Consider the following 19661-nt stretch of genomic DNA (forward strand, 5'->3'; position numbering starts at 1 on the left):
GAAGCATCATACCGGTATATACCGTACTGTACCTACTGTACTAATAAAGCATCATATTACCGTATACTGTGTGTACCTGGCGCTACTGTACTGGAATTACAAAACATATACTGTGTCTATCTGGTGCTACTGTACGGTATATTACAAAGCATAATATACTGTGAGTACCTGGTGCTACTGTACATACGGTAACAAAGCATCATATACTGTGTGTACCGGTAGCCAACATCCTGTACTGCACATCCAGCTCCAGATCTTCCCTTCATAAAAAAGATTTTCATGTTCATACGCGCAGTAAGCGGTCGTAGTAAACATCGTTTGTTTCCTAAATAAATATGATGTTTTCCCAGATACCTGATTAAATACATTTGTTCATGTTATTTTTGAATTTAATAAAAGAGGTTTAGGACATTGTTGTCTAGATGTGTTTGAACCTAGAATGAACAGCAAACTAGATTCAGTGTAATGTATGGAGATGACAGTCAGCAGCTGGCTACACATCTGGACTCAGGTGCACTAGTGTGGGACACCAGAACAAACTTTTTAGGGTGTCAAACACAGGTACTCCATTGGATACTTGGGGGCCCAAATAAGGTAAGTATTCCAGCTTTAGTAAGAGCATAAATCATGTCTTCAGCTTGTAATTCTGACCAAACAGACAATTGTACCCCACTTCCAAGCAATGTTTATCATTCATATTTGTTGCCTCAAATATCTGTGTGCTAAGTTTACCTTTTGTTTCATTCTCATAGGGGAGCAAAGAATTTGGAAATATGAGGTCACCAGGGACCCCTCACCTCCTGAACAAGGGGAACAGAGGTCACAACTAGAGGAAGGAGAGGTGGTGGAGATTGAGACCACAACAGTTGAGTGTCTGACACCCCAGCTTAATAATAGGTAATAAGAGATGTATGCTTGCATATTTCTAATACATGGTGTGTTTTTTTAATTTTTAGGTGATGTACAGGTTGTGGAAGAAAAATCAGATCATTTCACCAGTGACAGTGCCCAAAGGCTGATCCAGGACATCAGGATTTTCACATTATCAAACAGAAAACTATGGATATTGAAGTAAAACTTAAGAACATGATTAATGTCCTTGGAAGAATTAAAATTTCCAAAAAAATTGGCACTATTTTGTGTTTTTTTTTTTTATTTACATTTTAAAAAAGCCTAATTTTGAAGATGCACACAGTATGTCAACATGTGCTATCTGCCATCAGGGGATATCAATGTACGCGTTTTATGCCTGCAACCCCTTCCTCAAAACTCAAGTAGGTGAGAGGAAGGGGTTGCACCCCCAAAACATGTCCATTTGTCCCCCATGATGGGAGATAGCACATGTTGACATTAGGCATGGGATCAAAATGCAAATCCCCAGTTTGACTCCCAATGTGTGTGCATCTTCAAAATTAGGCTTTTACAGGGGTGACTTCACCCCAGCTGTTGAAAGCAAGATCCACACATTTTGGACAATATAATGTGTGATCTTGCCTTTTAAGTTTTTCAATATTGAACTTTATAAGAGTTGTGTATGTTCTGTTTTGAAACATGGCTGTTTATGTAACCTTAAAACAAAAAAATATGTAGCTAACTCAAAATTTTATATTTTTTTACAAAAAAATGTTTTCCAACGCACATGTGAATGTGAACGGAGTAAAAGGATTTTTACTCAACAATGTGTGGCTTCTTCTTTCAATGTTCAATACAATTTTTTGTGTTTAAATTGGTGTTTACAGTGTCAATGGGTTTAGATAATAATGTACAAACCACTTGGTACTACAAGTGCACTAGGAGACAGAAAAAAGAAACACAAGCAGGAATTTAAAAAAAAAGATTTTTTCAGCTTAAATGTAAAATTTATTCAACATGTGCTGGCAAAGCAATGGCCCCCCTCCCCGAAAAATATTGTACATAATTTTGGCACACTTCACGGGCACTTTGGGGGGGCAAGCCAGGACGGGCCGCTTCCAGGGACGTCATTGATTGCTGAAGTCCGGCTTCAGCCCCAACTGTGACCACATAATTTGGGTTGTTTCTTTTCATAAAGTTATGCGGATGCAACAAGATAAAATGATGGTGTTAAGTTTGTATTCCTCCATATTAATGGCCGTTTGAAACAGGCGGAACTGTCTGGCCAGAATCCCAAATGCGTTCTCCACAACTCTTCTGGCTCTGGTGAGTAGAAAAAAAATCCGATCACTGGCCTCTGTTGACATCGGTCCCAAAGAGTCACGAATCAGTGCCCACCAGTACATAGGTGGCAGCAATAACTGCCACCTATCAATGCCCACAAGTGCCACCTATCAACGACCACCATTGGTGCCAATCAGTGCCTCACTAGTGCCACCTAGCAGTGCTGCCTATCAGTGACACCTGCCAGCGCTGATCAGTACCAGTTATCAGTGCCACCTATTAGTGCCCTTCAGTGCCACTATCAATGGCCATCAATGCTGCCCATCAGTGCCACCCATCATTGCCACCTCTCAGTGCCCACCAATGCCACCTATCAGTGCCCACCAGCAGTGTTAATCTTGGCAGCAAATTTCAATTTAGTTTTAGTCTTAGGACTAAAATGACATTTTAGTTTTAGTCCCATTTTAGTCTTCTGCAATTGTTTTAGTTTTAGTCGTATTTAGTTGACTAAATCTCCAATACATTTTAGTCGACTAAAATCTCCAGTACATTTTAGTCAACTAAATCTCATTTTAGTCATCTAAAATCGAATGGGTGTAATTAAATTGTAATGCATTAGTTAACATTTCTCTACAATTTCCAAACTACTGCTGGAGTGAAAAATATCATATGTTATTATTTATGAACATGCACTACAGACTAATGTTAATTTTGAAGTCAAATTTCAATGAAATGTCGTGTACACACGACCGGACATTCCATCAGAATAAACTCTGACGGCAGTTCCGACTGCGTTCCGACCGAACAGTTTTGCCAACACACGATCACACCAAAGTCCGCTTGTTTCAAACGCGATGACGTACGACGGGACTAGAAAAAGGAAGTTCAATTTTAGTAATCTCAATTTTTTTAGTTTTAGTCATACTTTAGTTGACTAAAATAATATTCATTTAGTTGACTAAAATGTTTTAGTCGACTAAATTAACACTGCCCACCAGTGCCACCTATTAGTGCCCATCAGTGCTGCCTTATCAGTGCCCATCAGTGTCGACTTATCAGTGCCCATCAGGGTCGCCATGTCAGTGCCCATCAATGCAGCCTATCGGTGCCCATCGGTGCAGCCTATCAGTGCCCATCCGTGTAGCCTCATCAGCGTACATCAATAAAGTAGAAAAATTATCAGTTTGCAAAATTTATTAACAAAATATAAAACGGTTTTGTATTAAAAAAAATTGTCTTTTTTAATTTCTTTTTTAACAAAAAATAAAATACCACCAAAATAAAGCTCTATTTGTGGGAAAAAATGATAAAAATTTAATTTGCGTACAGTGTTGTATGATCGCACAATTGTCATTCAAAGAGTGACAGCGCTAAAAGCTGAAAATTGGTTGGGGCAAGAGGGGGGTTTAGGTGCCCAGTAAGCAAGTGGTTAAGGAGCTTGTAAGGTGGGGCAGGTCAAGATGACAGAGTGGTGTCACATCTTTCATGTTTCCCTCCTCATTGGGTGCCTAGTAAGGGTCAGATGAGAGACCTACCCCAGGATGGGTTCTTCTGGCTACTCTATGCACGTTGTGCATTGTCACTGTTATGCACATACCTTTGTGTTGTGTGGCATTTTTATCAACGGGACAAGACTGAGACTGCCATGGGGGAATACTCAACCTTAAGGAGGGCCTCTACCTAGTGCACTGCAGCTGTTCTCCAGTTAACTCTTGAGTCCCCATGACAATGCATACCTTCATAGTACAAACAAATGACACGTATCAACCCGTATCGTATCAACCCTTCCATGTGCACCGTGCTGTTAAGGCAAGTTATAGGTTGGGCAGTTGCCATATGTTTGAAATGCTGGTTATTTGGTGAAGGGGTGCACTGGACACCTTTGCTGCCATTGTGCTATCTGCTTGGTATCCAGTGCACCCCTGTGCCTTTAAGGAGGAGTGAGCTCCCTCCAGGCAAACCTGCCCTCAATCTATCCATTATATACACTATATTACCAAAAGTATTGGGGCACCTGCCTTTATAGGCACATGAACCGAGTCTTAGTCCATGGAGCTCAATATTGAGTTGGCCCACCCTTTCCCGCTATAACAGCTTCAACTGTTCTGGGAAGGCTGTCCACAAGGTTTAGGAGTCTATGAGAATGTTTGACCATTCTTCCAGAAGTGCATTTGTGAGGTCAGGCACTGATGTAGACAAGAAGGTCTCTAATTCATCCCAAAGGAGTTCTATCGGGTTGAGGTCAGGATTCTGTGCAGGCCAGGCAAAGTTCCTCCAACCCAACCTCGCTCATCCATGTCTTTGTGGACTTTGCTTTGTGCACTGGTCTAAATAATTTGGTGGGGAGTTGTTTTTCAGGGGTTGGGCTTGGCTCCTTAGTTTCAGTGAAGGGAACTCTTAAGGCGTCAGCATGCCAAGACATTTTGGACAATTTCATGCTCCCAACTTTGTGGGAACGGTTTGGAGATGGTCTCTTCCTGTTCCAACATGACTGCGCTATAGTGCACAAACCAAGGTCCATAAAGACATAGACCTGACATGGGCATCGGGATGCTCTACTAGGGACCCTCCTTAGCTTTTCACTAGACCTCTTTCGCGACGCTTATACCAGACCACCGTCCCATATGTATATCACAGGGAAAAATAACAGGCACTTTTCTCCTGCCAGCAATTGTCAGTGACAGGAGAAGATTGCCAGTAAACAATATGACTGTGATGCTTGACTTGGAACTGCACATGCGCAGTTCCAGTCCAGAGCCATCCGAGACCATGCAAGTGTGTATGGGTGGTGGGGGCAGTGCCTGAATGCGTCATGTGATGCGACGGTGCAAGCTAACTGAGCGGAGTGGCCGGAGTCTTGTGTGCGGGTCTGTGGGACGGGATCAAGACAAGCCGGGAGTTGGGACTGTCGGTGCTGTTTGGACTGGAGTGGACTGAAGGGACCACCTGGCATGGAAAGAAACTGTCACTGTGACTCAGAAGGGGACATGTCATGTCTGTGAGGTGTCATCATCATCTGCTGCTGCAGACTGCTGTCAGTGTCGCTATGAGAGTCAGTTTCATGTGGCTGCCCATTTTAATTTCTTGACTTTCTGAGTCCTGTCCCTGAGCTACTTACTTACTCTATCAAAAATAAAATAAGAAATGTTTTTTGCCTTCATATCTTCCCTAAACCACAACTGCATATTGTACTTTTTTGTAGCCTAAATACTGACATTTGCACTTAACCTCCCTGGCGGTATGATTATGTCGGATTTTAGGTGCCGAAAGCGGTACAATTATTTTTCATGGAAATTTGGCGTTTTATATTGTAGGCCTGTAATTCTTAGGAATAACTCACTTAAATCTGTCCAAACCAGAGTCTAGAAGACATCCCGGGTATGATAAAGTTTGAAAAATGAAATCATAAATTATAATATAATAAATAACTATAAATAATTATACCAAATAATAATATAATAATAATAAAAATTATTCAATAATGTAATCAAATCAAAAACACTGAAATTTGCTCAGTTGCAGAATTGTCGCTGTCATTACTTTCAGTGTTTGATGAAGGATCTCCCCACAAATCACTATTTCTCAATTCTGCAAGTGATTATAATTTATTATCGCTGTTTTCTAGCTGGTCTAAAACCACTTTTGATATAAAGGAACAATTTTGGTTGCTATGGGCAATCTCCAGTTTAAAGGCAGGAAGAACAGTATTTATAATATAAAACTACATGCAGGGCACTGGACAAACAACTAGGGACAAAAGGGATGTGAAATAATTTCATACAGCAATTTAATCTGTAAGATTGCAGTGTACTGTATATGTATTGTGTGTGTTTCACTTTTTGAATTTGGCACCGTTCTCCATCCCCGTGCGTCTCAACGCTCGCAGGGAATGCTCGGCTCCATGATGCATTGAGTGGAGGACGAGCCGCTCACACTGTGGGGAGACATTGCAGGATCCAGGGGACAAGGTAAGTAAGCTCTTCCTGGATCCTGCAATGCGATCCTAAGTCTGGCTCGGGGTTACCGATTTTGGTTCTGAAATCCCACCCCGAACCAGACTCGGGAATACCGCCAGGGAGGTTAAAACTGTCATTTTGTAACTTTGGGGAAATGCCAGTAAAAACTTTTAGTTTTGGGTGTCATATCAGTAAATTTAAATCTGGTAGGTTTTGGCGAAACTGAGTGGGCTGGGCCCAGAGAAGCACCTGACAAAAGACCAAAGAACCGGGAAAGGCATTAACTCCTACCCTCTCGTCCAGAACAGCACCTAACTGGCTATTTTCAACACGTTTACAAGCATTTTTCTAAGTGAAATGTAGATATAGTTATTTTTAGCAGAAGTTCCCTGAGACTGGAAAGTTGTTTCAAGGGTTCCTCTGTGTTGAAAAGGTTGAGAAAGCCTGCTATAACAAAATATTTTAAATAATAAAATACATTTAAATGACATGGATAAAATCTCTTAGGCCGCGTACACACGCGCGGACTGTTCTCCCAACTTTGTCCGTCCAACAGTTTCGGCAAACAGTCCGCTCAAACTTAGCATGGACGGACATGGCCACACACGACGGACGAACAGTTTGCTGAAACCGTGCGCGATGACGTGAATGGCACGTACGACGGGATGAAAAATACGACGTCCTATACACTGCATTATAGCTTTCGGCGTGAAAATCCTTTCTGAGCATGCGCGCAACTTTGTTTGACGAACAAGCCTACACACGAGCGGACTGTTCGCTGAAACAAGGTTTCAGCGGACAGTTTTACGGAATTTCCGAAAAACCTTGTCCGTCCAACTGTCCGCTGAAACTGTCCGCTGAAAGCCCACACACGAGCGGACTGTCCGCCCAAACACTGTTCAGCGGACAAAGTTGGACGAACAGTCCGCCCGTGTGTACGCGGCCTTAAAGTCTCTTGACCTAATATTTGTTGCACAGGCTTCAGAGGCAATGACTGTAAACATGTAATTTCTGTAACTCTCATTGAGACTTCTGCTGCTGCCAACAGGTATTTTGGTCCACTCTTCGTTTCTAATTATTAGTGGGCCAAATCAATATTTTTGATGGTATTAATGAGAAAACTTGAAGGAGTGGGATGGCAAATTTTTCCCACTAACAAACTATTTTTTTTACAGTGTATGTGTTTTCTTTTTTATATATATCATTACAAGATCAAGTGTTAAAAGCGAGCAAAAGCTTTCGAACAATATTGAGATGTTCTCAGAATGTTTTGAGAATTTTTGTTTAAATTTTCCTAATGCTGCGTACACACGACCGGACTTTCCACCAGAAAAGGTGCGACTGAATCATTTCATTGGATATTCCGATCGTGTGTGGGCTTCAGCTGACTTTTTAAAAAAAAAATTCTGACGGACCTAGAAATAGAACATGTTTTAAATCGGGAAAACCGTTTGTCTGTATGCTATTCCGACGCACAAAAACAACGCAAGAGCAGTTATTAGCTACCGGCTATTGAACTTCCTTTACTAGTCCCATCGTACGTCATCGCGTTCTAAACGAATGGACTTTGGTGTGATTGTGTGTAGGCAAGTTTGTTTCAACGTAACTCTGTCGGAACTCCGTCAAAAAGACCGTCAGAGTTTATTCTAACGGATAGTCCGGTCGTGTGTATGCATAAGACTTTTTCCTTAGAATTTTCATTTGAAATTCTATCCATCTACTGTATGACCAGTTTTTTAGAACTCTACTTCAGAATACTTCAAAGATTTGCTCTTAGCCATGTTTGGGTGCTTTTACTGTGTGTGTTGGGTAATTTTCTTGTTGGAAGACCCATAACCGGCAACAGAAACAGAGCTTTATAACATTGGGAAGTACATTTTTCTCCAGAATTCCTTGATGTTTTTGAGATATTTTTGTGCCTTGCACAGAATCAAGGTGCCTCTGACAGACACAGTGAAGCAGTATCAAAACATAACAAGACTGGTCCATGTTTGACAATAGTTATGGTGTTCATTTCTTTGAAAGCTTCTTTTTTTTATCTGTGAATTTAGAGCTGTTGTGTCTTTCGAAAAGATATCCAAAGCACATTCTTCCAGAAGCATTGTGGCTTGTCAACATGTATTACAACAAATTCTAGTCCAGCTTTTTTAGGTTTTTGATTGTGAAGTCCTCCATGGTCTTGTCAACTCAAAAAGTGATAGATGGTGTGATCAGACACTGATGTACCTTGACCTTGAAGTTCAGCTTCTATCTCTTTGGAGGTTTTCCATAGCACTTTGTCTACTAGTTACATTATTCTTCTTTCATTCTGGGGTTTATTTTCCTCTTGTGGCCATGTCCAAGGAGGTTAGCTATACCCCCGTGGACCTTAAACTTCCTAATATTATACAGCTGTAGTCACAGGAACATGAAGTTGCTTGGAGATGGTCTTAAATGGTCTTATAACCTTTACTTTTGTCATGCCGATCTATATAAATATACAGTATATATCTATTTATATATATATATATATATATATATATATATATATATATATATGTACAGTATCTCACAAAAGTGAGTATACCCCTCACATTTTTGTAAACATTTTATTGTATCTTTTCATGTGACAAGACTGAAGAAATCACACTTTGCTACAAGTAGTGAGTGTACAGCTTGTATAACAGTGTAAATTTGTTGTCCCCTCAAAATAACTCAACACGCAGCCATTAATGGGAGGTAACCATGAATGCCAACATGTACTGTGACATACTGAAGCAGAGCATGATCCCCTCCCTTCAGCGACTGGGCCACAGGGCAGTATTCCAATAAGATAACGACCCCAAACACGCCTCCAAGATGACCACTGCCTTGCTAAAGAAGCTGAGGGTACAGATGATGGACTAGCCAGGCATGTCTCCAGACCCAAACCTTTTTGAGCATCTGTGAGGCATTCTCAAATGGAAGGTGGAGGAGTGCAAGGTCTCTAACATCCACCAGCTCCGTGATGTTGTCATGGAGGAGTGGAAGAGGACTCCAGTGGCAACCTGTGAACTCCATGCCCAAGAGGGTTAAGACAGTGGGCCCAATTTGGACATTTTCACTCAGGGGTGTATTTACTTTTGTTGCCAGCGGTTTAGACATGTCTGTGTGTTGCATTATTTTGATTATTATTATTATTTGGGTTCCCTTACCTGCAATGGTGATGGCAGCCCCCGACAGCTGATGGAAACATCAGCTGCGGTGCCGACATCGCTGGACACCAGGACAGGTAAGTGTCTTATTATTAAAAGCCAGCAGCTGCAGTATGTGTAGCTGCTGGCTTTTAATTATTATTTTTTTGGGCGGACCTCCACTTTAATTTACAAAGCTAACACACTAGGATAAAGATCCCTACTTAAAAAATGGCAGTTATTTTCAGTGGAGTCCAGTGGGATTTGAAAATTGCAGTCAATGGCTAAAACAAAGAACCTTGTCCTTTTGTGAAAGCTTAGTGATGTTGGGTTTGTTTATATTATATTGTAGATTCACATCAGTCCCTGCCTCAAGGAGCTTTCAATATAAGGGCCCCAACCCACATTCATACATATACATACATATACAAGGGACAATTTAGACAAGAGCCAATTAACCCAGCGTTTCTCATGTCCAGTCCTCAAGGCGCCCCAACAGGTCATGTTTTCAGGATTTCCATTATTTCGCACAGGAGATTTGATCAGTTTTGCTGCCTTAGTAATTACCCCAGCTGTTTCATCTGAGGAAAATACTGAAAACATGACCTGTTGGGGCACTTTGAGGGCTGAAGTTGAGAAACACTGAATTAACCTATCAGCATGTCTTTGGAGTGTGAGAGAGAAACTTTAATGCTTGTACTTGGGTTGCTATGCTGGTATTTGGGACAGTCATCACTCTCCAGCAACCATATTCCCCAATATTTTGCTTATCTACATCATGGAGGACCTATTGTAGCAACATTTGACTCTGTAATGGCTGCATTGGGCAGACTTGGGAATCCTGGGATATCCAGCTCCTGGATCTCCAAGATACTGTATGCACACAGAAGCATCGCCCTAGCACGGGTATACGCTTAATTACGCCCATGTGAATAATACGTTAGTTGAAGTTCTTTGTAGTTGAAGTGTAGATTTTATGTGTAGTATGTTGTAGGTGCAGAGTGTATTTTAGTTGTAGTACATTGTAGGTGCGGTGTGTATTTTAGGTGCAGTATGTTGTAGGTGTGGTGTGCATTTTAGATGTAGTTTTTGTGGGTGTGGAGCAAATTTTAAGTGCAATACATTGTAGGTGTGGTGTGTGGCTTAGATGTAATATGTTGTAGGTGTAGTGTGTTTTTATGTATAGTACATTGTAGGTTTGGTTTGAATTTTAGGTGCAGTATATTGTAGTTCAGTTCACTGCAGAATGTTATGGGTGTGGTTTTAGTTGCAGTATTTGTAGGAGTTGTGTGGCTTTAGTTGCAGTATTTTTGTGGGTGTGGTGTGCTTTTAGTTGCAGGATGGTGTTGGTGTGGTGTGTGTTTTGGGTGCAGTACATTTTAGGTGTGGAGTACATTTAGGTGCAGTATTTGTAGGTGTTTTGTGGTTTTAGTTGCAGTATGTTTTAGGTGTGGCGTGGTTTTAGTTGCAGTATTTGTAGGCGTGTGTTTAGGGTGCAGTGTATTGTAGGTGTGGTTTTAGTTTCAGTATATTGTAGGTGTAGTGTGCTGTAGTTTTAGTTGCGGTATGTTGTAGGTGTGTTTTAGGTGCAGTACGTTGTAGGTGTGTTTTAGGTGCAGTACGTTGTAGGTGTGGTGTGGTTTTAGCTGCAGTATTTGTAGGCGTGTGTTTTAGGTGCAGTACATTGTAGGTGTGGTGTGGTTTTTCTTTTCAGTATTTGTAGGAGTGTGTTTTAGGTGCAGGACATTGTAGGTGTGGTGTGGTTTTAGTTGCAGTGTGTTGTAGGCGTGGTACGTGTTTTAGGTGCAGTACGTAGTAGGTGTGGAGTACATTTTGTTGCCACCTACTCCATGTAGGTGAAGTTCATTGTAGGTGTGGTTTGTGTTCAAGATCTAGAATGTTGTAGTTGTAGTAAGGGTTTTACGTGTGGTGTGTGTTTTTTAGGGGCAGTACATTGCAGGTGTGGTGTGTATTTTAGGTTCACTATGTTTTAGGTGTGATGTTCATTTTTGGTACAATTTTCGATCCGACCAATCATCCTTATGGAACACGCACTTTGCTTTAAACGGCACCAAAGGTGCAGCTAGCTGGATAGGTGTGAATTAATTCTTATTCTCTTTACACCTTTAAAAAAAAACTATAATATTAAAGATGTATTACTGAAACTTTACGGGGCTGGGGCTATACAGGGGTTTAAAACAACAAAATGTTTGCACATGTACTCAAACACATCAGAAAATTAGACAGACACCTACACACACACACATAAATAAATATTAATATATTTTAATCAGCAGAATACAGATGAAGGGTACTTACACATATGGTGCCAATGTATAATCATTAATTTTCTACATTTAAAACGAAAAGCCTGTAAGTGCCATATAAAGTTTAATGCATTATTCTTGGCAATTATTTGAGATGAACTTGCACTCGCTGTACCAGAAGATGACCCCAAGCAGCGGCCCTGAGTCATACGAGGTCACACACCCCCAAACCCTAAACCGTCCAACCTCCACAAAATATTTCTAAGGGTCCCCCACCTAGACCCCTTTCGTTAGGACCCACCTTTTACAACCCTGCGCCGTCCCATTAAAACCGATGTGTCACCCTAGTCGTTGCCTTGACAGTGATGGGGTATAACGAGGACATTGCATTCTGCACCTAGCAAATATTATCAGGCTGAAACCATGCCGTTCCTTCGGCGTTCTTAAAATAACGAGTAGTTGATGAGAACTTGAGCATAAGAAGAAAAAAAAATCAACCTCTCCAGCATTTTTTTTTGAAATGTAGGATTGTGCTTCACCCTCCCCTCCAACATTGCACCAGATCAGGGAGAGTGAGATTTGACAGGTCAGCATGGGGAGTGTGTGCACCTCTAGATGCAGCACTACACACACACACATACACACACATACACACACACAGCCTTGCAGCAGATTTGCATTAACATTTCTTCATCTCTTGGGACAAAGACACATGTAAGTGATATGTGAGAGGCCTCCCTGCCATTGGCCAGTCCCCTCCAAGTGGGGCATGTGCTATAGCTGCTGCCTGTACTCTCTAGTCTGCAGATCAGAGGCTGGGAGGAGGAGGAGGAGGGGGAAGGGTAGAAAGCACAGAAGGAGGGAGGGAGAGGAGAGGAGAGACACACAGCCAGAGGAGGGAGTTCTGCCAGGGACAGAGGAGGAGCATTTTGACGTGAGCTCCAGGGCAAGGAGCTTGCAAGAGCTTTACTTCACGTCATATTGTTTCATGGCAAGTGCTGGGATCGCAGGCAAGCCTAGCAGCCAGTGGCTTTCTCCTGCTGTCTCCCCTCCTCCTCCTCCTCCTCCTCCATTGTAGAATGCACCGAGCCTGCAGACTGCCATAGGCACCAGAAATTGTGCAGACATATGGATCTGCTGCATGACTAGGGCACAGGAAAGGGGGCACCATCCTGATGCTTTAGACCTCAGGTGACACTGCATGTGGTGAGTGCAACTTCTTTCCTTTTTATTGATACATTGTATCTTTTTATATTTCCCAACTCTCCTATCATCATGTCAAAGTTCCATCACTTCCAAGTGACAGCTCCGATCATCCCTCCTGCTGTCAGAAAGACTGGCAATTGTGTTTAGCAAACAATTTCTCTGTGTTTAGCAAACAGTTTACTGTATTGGATTGTGTTTACAAAACAACGATCTCTTCTAGTGTGGATGATCTGTTACGATCTCTTCTGGTGTGGGTGATCAGCAAGGATCTCTTCTAGTGTGGGTGATCTGTTAGGATCTCTTCTAGTATGGGAGATCTGTTACGATCTCTTCTAGTGTGGGTGATCAACTAGAGGGCACTACTGTCACTGTTAGTGCTACATTCTTTTTTTTTCATGGTAATGATCACAGGGTGCGCTACTGTCACTGTTGGTGCTACATTCTTTTTTTTATTCGTGGTAGTGATCACAGAGTGCATTACTGTCACTGTTGGTGCTACCTTCCTTCTTTTTTTTTTTTACTTACAGTACGCTACAGTCACTGTTGGTGCTACATTGTTTTTTCTTTTATCACATAGAGTGTACTACTGTCACTGTTGGTGCTACATTGTTTTTCTTTTATCACATATAGTGTACTACTGTCACTGTTGGTGCTATCTTCCTTTTTTTTTTTTTTTACTTAGAGTACGCTACAGTCACTGTTGGTGCTACATTGTTTTTTTTCTTTTATCACATAGTGTACTACAGTCACTGTTGGTGCTACATTGTTTTTTCTTTTATTTTTAACATATAGGGGGTTATTTACGAAAGGAAAATCCACTTTGCACTGAAAGTGCACTTGGAAGTGCAGTTGCTCCAAATCTAATGCCGTGTACACACGACCAGACTTTTTCGACGAACTAAGTCCGATGGTCGATTCGACAGACTTTCGGCGGAGTTCTGACGGACTTTCCAAATGAACAGACTTGGCCACACACAATCACACCAAAGTCTGACATACGATCGGACTAGAATAAGGAAGTTCATAGCCAGTAGCCAATAGCTGCCCTAGCGTCGATTTTTGCCAGTCGGACTAGCATACACACGGTTTCTCGAACTGGGTCCGGCTGATTTCCGCTGCAAAAATGTGAAACATGTTCTATTTCTAAAGATCATCAGTTTTTTGGACAGAAAAGGTCCAATGGAACCCACATACAATTGAATTGTCCAATGGATTTGTTCCGTCGGACCATTGCTGTCGAAGAGTTCAGTTAGGGGTAGATCTGAAATGAGGGGAAGCTCTGCTGATTTTATCATCCAATCACATGCAAGCTACAATACTGTTTTTTATTTCCTTGCATGTCCCCCTCAGATCTACAGTGACTTTACTTCCAAGTGCACTTGTAGTGCAAAGTGGATTTTCCTTTAGTAAATAACCCCCATAGAGTGCACTACAGTCACTGTTGGTGCTACAAAGCTACCTTCTTTTATTTTTTATCACATAGAGTACACTACAGTCACTGTTGGTGCTACATAGCTGCCTTCTTTTATTTTTATCACATAGAGTGTACTACAGTCACTGTTGGTGCTACATTGTTTTGTTTTTAACACACAGCGTGCGCAACAGTCACCGTTGGTGCTACATTCTTTTATTTTTATCACAGAGAGTGCACTACAGTCACTGTTGGTGCTACACTTTTTCTTTGCTTGACAGACAGGAAGATGTCAGATGACACAACTTATGTTGTTTAGGTCAGGTTGATGCCCACCCCCCTCTACTTTCCTTGTGCTGTCCCATGTTACTTTCAGCACTTCTCCTGGACTTTGAAGACCCTGACTGGTTGTAGTTGATAGGATCCAGCTACTGTTTGCTGTAGTAACAGGAATGCTGTGTAACCACCGGGGAAACTTACTTTCAGTTTGGGACTTGGACATTTAAAACAGAATAAAAAAAAAACTTGCTTTGTTGATGGGTGTTTGGGAGAGTTCAGAGAGGGACAGATGGGGCCACTTTTGTTCCTGTGCTGGGAGGTGGAGGGGGTGGGGGTGTCATTTGGCCTTTCAATGTGTTCAAGTCATTCTGACAGTTAATGCAGTCTTTTTTTTTTTTTTATGTTGAGATCTTACTTTACAGCTAGGCAGGATCACAAGGGTTAATATCACTTTAACCATCCACCTTCGCAGGCTGATGCTGGGATATATATACTGTATATATTATTTATATATATTTTTTTTTATAATTGAATTTTTATTTTTTAGTATTTTCTTTTCCTTTTTTTTCTCTTTGCTATCAGATGAGGAAATGCCCCTTTGCAAGGTTTGTAAATAGCAGTAAAAGTCTGTCTCCTGCAGCGATTGTGTTTCTGGTTTGGCGTTGGAAGGCTGTGGCGGACGAGCCCCGGGTATCTGCAGCTGTAGACAGATGGCCAGCAATCCACAATGTGTTCCTGGACCTTTGTCTCCAGTAAAGATTCTCTAGACAATTGCAAGCGGCAAGGCTTCCACGGCACGGCTCAGCTGGGCTGCCTGCTCCTTTTTACCTTCTTGTCTTCCCGAATTCTTTCATGTAGTCACTGTAGGTCCATATTGGTGTGTGTGTGTTTTTTTTTTTTTCCTTTTTTTTTTTTTCAGGCTGCCCAACACCCCTGTGGCTCCCTGTAAGAGGGCAGGGACAGGTGGGCATTTTTGAATTGACAGCTTCGCTCTTTGCTTTTTTTTTTTCTCAGGCTTGTTCCATTTAATCACAGTTTTTCATAATAATGAAATAACATTTGTGGCCATATTCATTTGTATTTACTTCCCTCAGCGTTTTAAACAGGGAAAAATTTGATGTTTTTTTTTCCCAACTCAGAGCAAAAGTTTGTCGGCGCATTGCTCCGTACAGTGCTATTAAGATTTACTAAAAGTTGTTCACAATGCAAGAGAATTTTCCCTTAGATTTGCGAATGTGGTGAAAGTTAATTTTGTAAAGAAATACCCAATTGGGTTTAAAGAAAATGGAAAAAAAAACAGCATTTGTGCTTGCACATGATTGGATGATGAAAGTCAGCACAGCTTCCCAACATTCACTAAACTAATAAAAAATGCCATTGCAAAGTGCGATTTCCTTTGCAAAGTGAACAACCTATTTGCCTTTTAATAAACATTTGCACACTAAACATTTTTTTGATCTCTTTAAGGCCTGCACTTTGCCACACAAATACTTAACTATGTTTGTGCGGCAAATTTGATGCATTTACTGCAGGAAATATTTGCATGCAAAGTCTGTTTAAGGCCTGATTCACACCTATGCAGGTTGCAGTTTGCATATTGCAGGTGCATTTTACATTTTTCAATACACGTTTTTGATCCATTGACGTCTATGGAACCAAATACCAGAAAAAAGTCCCTGGCTCATTCCATAAAATGCACAGATGTGAACTACATCCATAGGAAAGCATGTTAAATGGACCGTAGTGTATTTCTTTAAAACGGAAAATGGACAAAAAAAGTGCATAGGTGTGAACCAGGCCTAAAGGAGAGGTTTTTTTTTTTTTTTTTTTAGGTATCTAAGGCTGGATTCACACCTATGCATTTTTAGTGCTTTTTGCATTTTGCAGATTTGCAAATCTGCAAAATGCAAAAAGCACTAAAAATGCATAGGTGTTAATCCAGCCTAAAGAAGAGCCTGTTCATATCGATGCGCTGCAGCGCAGCGTGTTTGGAAAAATTCCTGCATGCAACATTTTTTTTTCATGCAGTAACGGGCATTAAACCGGCACATCAAAAAATGTGCACAAAAAACCCCACAGAAATCACAATTTTTTACACCTTTTAGTTGAAACTGTAAATTTCCAGTCTTGCATAATATATGAGGAAAAATGTACATTATTACACACAGCAATGCAGAGCAACACACATGTGAACATGCATGCAGTAGCACATACTACAAGCGTGTGTTACTGCATGTATGCAGCCATGGGTGGGCAAGTACCATCAAATTGTCTTATTTATATTAGCATGCATAATTTTATTTATTTAAATGAGGAGCCACATCCAGATAAAAACATTAAAAATCTGTTTCATTTTGTATATTTTTTTCTCAGGGGTTGCTATTTAAATGCCCCATACACACGGTCGGATTTTCCGACAGAAAACGTGCGATCAGATGTTGTCAGAAACACAAAGTTTGAAAGCAGGATATAAAATTTTCCAACAACAAAATCCGATCGCATAAATTCCGATCGTGTGTAGACAATTCCGACGGACAAAGTGCCACGCATGCTCAGAATAAACTAAGAGATGAAAGCTATTGGCCCGTTTATAGTCCCTACTTACGCATTTGATGTCACCTCATTCAGAGCGATCGGATTTTCTGACAACTTTGTGCGACCGTGTGTATGCAACACAAGTTTCGGACAAAATTGTGGTTGGAATGTCTGACCGTGTGTATGGAGCAAAAGAATTACTCAACTCATAAGTAATGTTTCATTTATTGTTGGAGTTGGGTGTCAAAATCTGGCCTCCGATCTCTTGGATATTCCAGCACCAAGCCCCCTTCCCAAAATGGCTGCAGGGTTTCTAAATACCTTGGAGTCTTACGCCTTCTGTTACAACAGGAATATTTCTATTCCTGTTGTTTTTTCAATTTAAACAAATTAAAAGCTCAGCAGGAGAACTGGGACCCTCTTACTCTTGTAAGTGCTGCAATTGCAAGAGCTGGGATTTTTACGTTGAAGTCCCAGAGCCAGCAAGTCTATGTATGGTTTGTGCGTTTGAGTATATAAACATGTTAAAAATACAGTTTTCAGGTAAATATGTAATATTGCATATGAATGTTTCATGTGTACAATTGCAACCAGCAGATGGCGCTCTCAGCTCCTTTTCAATGTCTGCAGAGCTCAATAGCTAAAGCTCAAATTTATGCAGAGAACTGGGTTATTTGAGTACTGACTCATCCTGACTCGCTCCTGCTTTCTTTAAATAGCCTATGGTGATTCAGTTAGAGAATGACAGCATCAAAGCAAACAACTTTGCTGTACTTTCATGTTAGAAGACACATAATTTGTTTGCACCACCAGTGTCATGAGTGCACGTGTCATGTTGGCTGCTGCCAGGCTGTGGACATTTAATTATTTACAAGTGTAAACCTTAACAATGAGCTTATCTTATTTACTTCCTTTTGGTCTGTTAAATATAACATTGGAAGCATTTTGTTATAACTGTTTGATAAGTGCTAAAAAAAAGAAATAAAAACTGTTGATCTCTTCCGAAATTTAGAGCTGTCCTCTCCACACTTCCTGTGTTGTTATAAAGAGCCCTTCTAGTTCTTATCTTGGACTAAGGAACGATTTGCCTCTATGTGATGGAGATCTAAGTGTAGGAGTGGTTGAATAATTTAGGAAAATACACTGGGCAGGGCTGACACCAGTCAGTCCACAAAAATCCCATAATGCAGCATCCTTTTGCAAGAATTAGGATCGTGATGTCAATGGCAGGAAGTGGGGGAACCCAAGATTAAGGTAAGTATTTATTTGTGTATTATTATTATTACTATTATTTATTTTTTTAAGTTCTGTAATGTTGGTGTTTTGTCCACAGGGGGTAGGGGCAACCACATATGTGAACTTTGCATTTTAGCGCAAGGTACGCTTTAAAAGCAAAGTGCATTTTTGGCAGATCAACAGGTATTTTACTCTACTTGCAGGATCTTTAAAGGATAAACACTTTGATATGGGCATACATTGCAGAGATGTAATGCATATGTTTTTTGTTTATTATTTAATTTTAGCTTGACATACTCTTTAAGGAGGTTGTAAAATTCCCTGTGTAAGTTGTACCTATAGGTAAGCCTAGAATAAAGCTTACCGATAGGTACTGTAAATATCTCCTAAATGTACGCCGTTTAGGAGATATTTACTGTATACTGTGCCGTTGATGTCATCGGCACATGCGCTCTGAAGGAACGGCCACCTGTGCTGTTTCTTCAGGAGTGTGTGCCGGGGCCAGCGGCTCCCACACCCATTGCGCAGGAGTGACGTCACGTGGCTCTGGCCAGTCACAGAACCGGAATCCGTGGCCACTTAAGGAAGACAGGCGAAGATGAATGCCGCCTGTAGCAGGGATGACAAGGGCTTTGTTTGTAGGTAAGTGTCACATAATGTGCTAGTATGTGATGCACACAAGCACATTATACCTTTACTTTGCAGGGAAGAAGAAAGAAAGAAAGCAAAACCCACCAGAGTTTACTTCCTCTTTAACAAGCTGTTCATCTGTAAAACAAGTCCCTACTGACCTATGTATTCGTAGGCACTGTGGAGCAATCAATCTTCAGAAGCAAGGAAGTCATTCAATTTGGATCTCCCAGCAGCTCAGCCCACACTCCTCCCCTGCCAGAGCTCTTTTTCTGTGTTACTTTAGAGATTACAAGGCTGGAAGACAGCTGAGCCACTGCTAGGAAGGCGAGCTGAACTGCATAGAAATTGACTTAAACAACTCTAGTGCTTCTCGCGTGAACTTTGAGAGTTAATTGCTCCACAGTACCTGCACATTCAGAGGTCAGTATGGACTCGTTTTTGGCCGGGTTCACACCAGTGCAAAATTGTATGTGGGTTTTGCCGCATCCAATTCACATGACAGGTGATTGCGACCGGCTCTCACTGGAGCCAGCTTACACATCTCCGTGCCAGTCGCAGAGCGCATTGCACAGGAGACCTATGTGTCTTTGGCTCAGTTTCAAGTCTGAATTCAGGCAAAAATTCGTCCCTGAAATGGAAGAACAGGGACGCACCGGACTCCTGCTGTGAGCCGCATCCGTATTAGGTGTGAACCCAGCCTTAAAGCCCATTTACCATTTATTAAGAATATTTTATTGTTCATAGACTGCTTGACTTCGAAAACAACCTATTTGAGCAGGCTTATGCCACGTACACACGATCAGAATTTCGGCCAGCAAAAGACCGAGGACAGCTTTTCATCGGAAATTCC

The 19661-nt window shown here is 41.3% G+C and overlaps 1 protein-coding gene across 2 annotated transcripts in view; it reads left to right on the forward strand.

Moving 5' to 3' along the window:
• Window positions 1-12399: 12399 nt before the first annotated feature.
• Window positions 12400-19661, forward strand: part of SERTAD2 (SERTA domain containing 2) — a 133379-nt gene continuing 126117 nt past the window's right edge. The window contains exons 1-2 of one of the 2 annotated variants that reach the window (XR_013276629.1): window positions 12400-12717; window positions 14990-16225. The gene's annotated coding sequence lies outside the window, so the exon portion shown is untranslated. Of the gene's footprint in view, window positions 12718-14989; window positions 16226-19661 lie in introns of those variants that run through there. The other variant, XM_077485964.1, reaches the window with a different exon arrangement.

This window comes from Lithobates pipiens, unplaced genomic scaffold (assembly GCF_037356315.1).
Source record: "Lithobates pipiens isolate NorthernLeopardFrog02 unplaced genomic scaffold, aLitPip1_a1.2 Scaffold_18, whole genome shotgun sequence".
Classification (NCBI taxonomy): domain Eukaryota; kingdom Metazoa; phylum Chordata; class Amphibia; order Anura; family Ranidae; genus Lithobates; species Lithobates pipiens.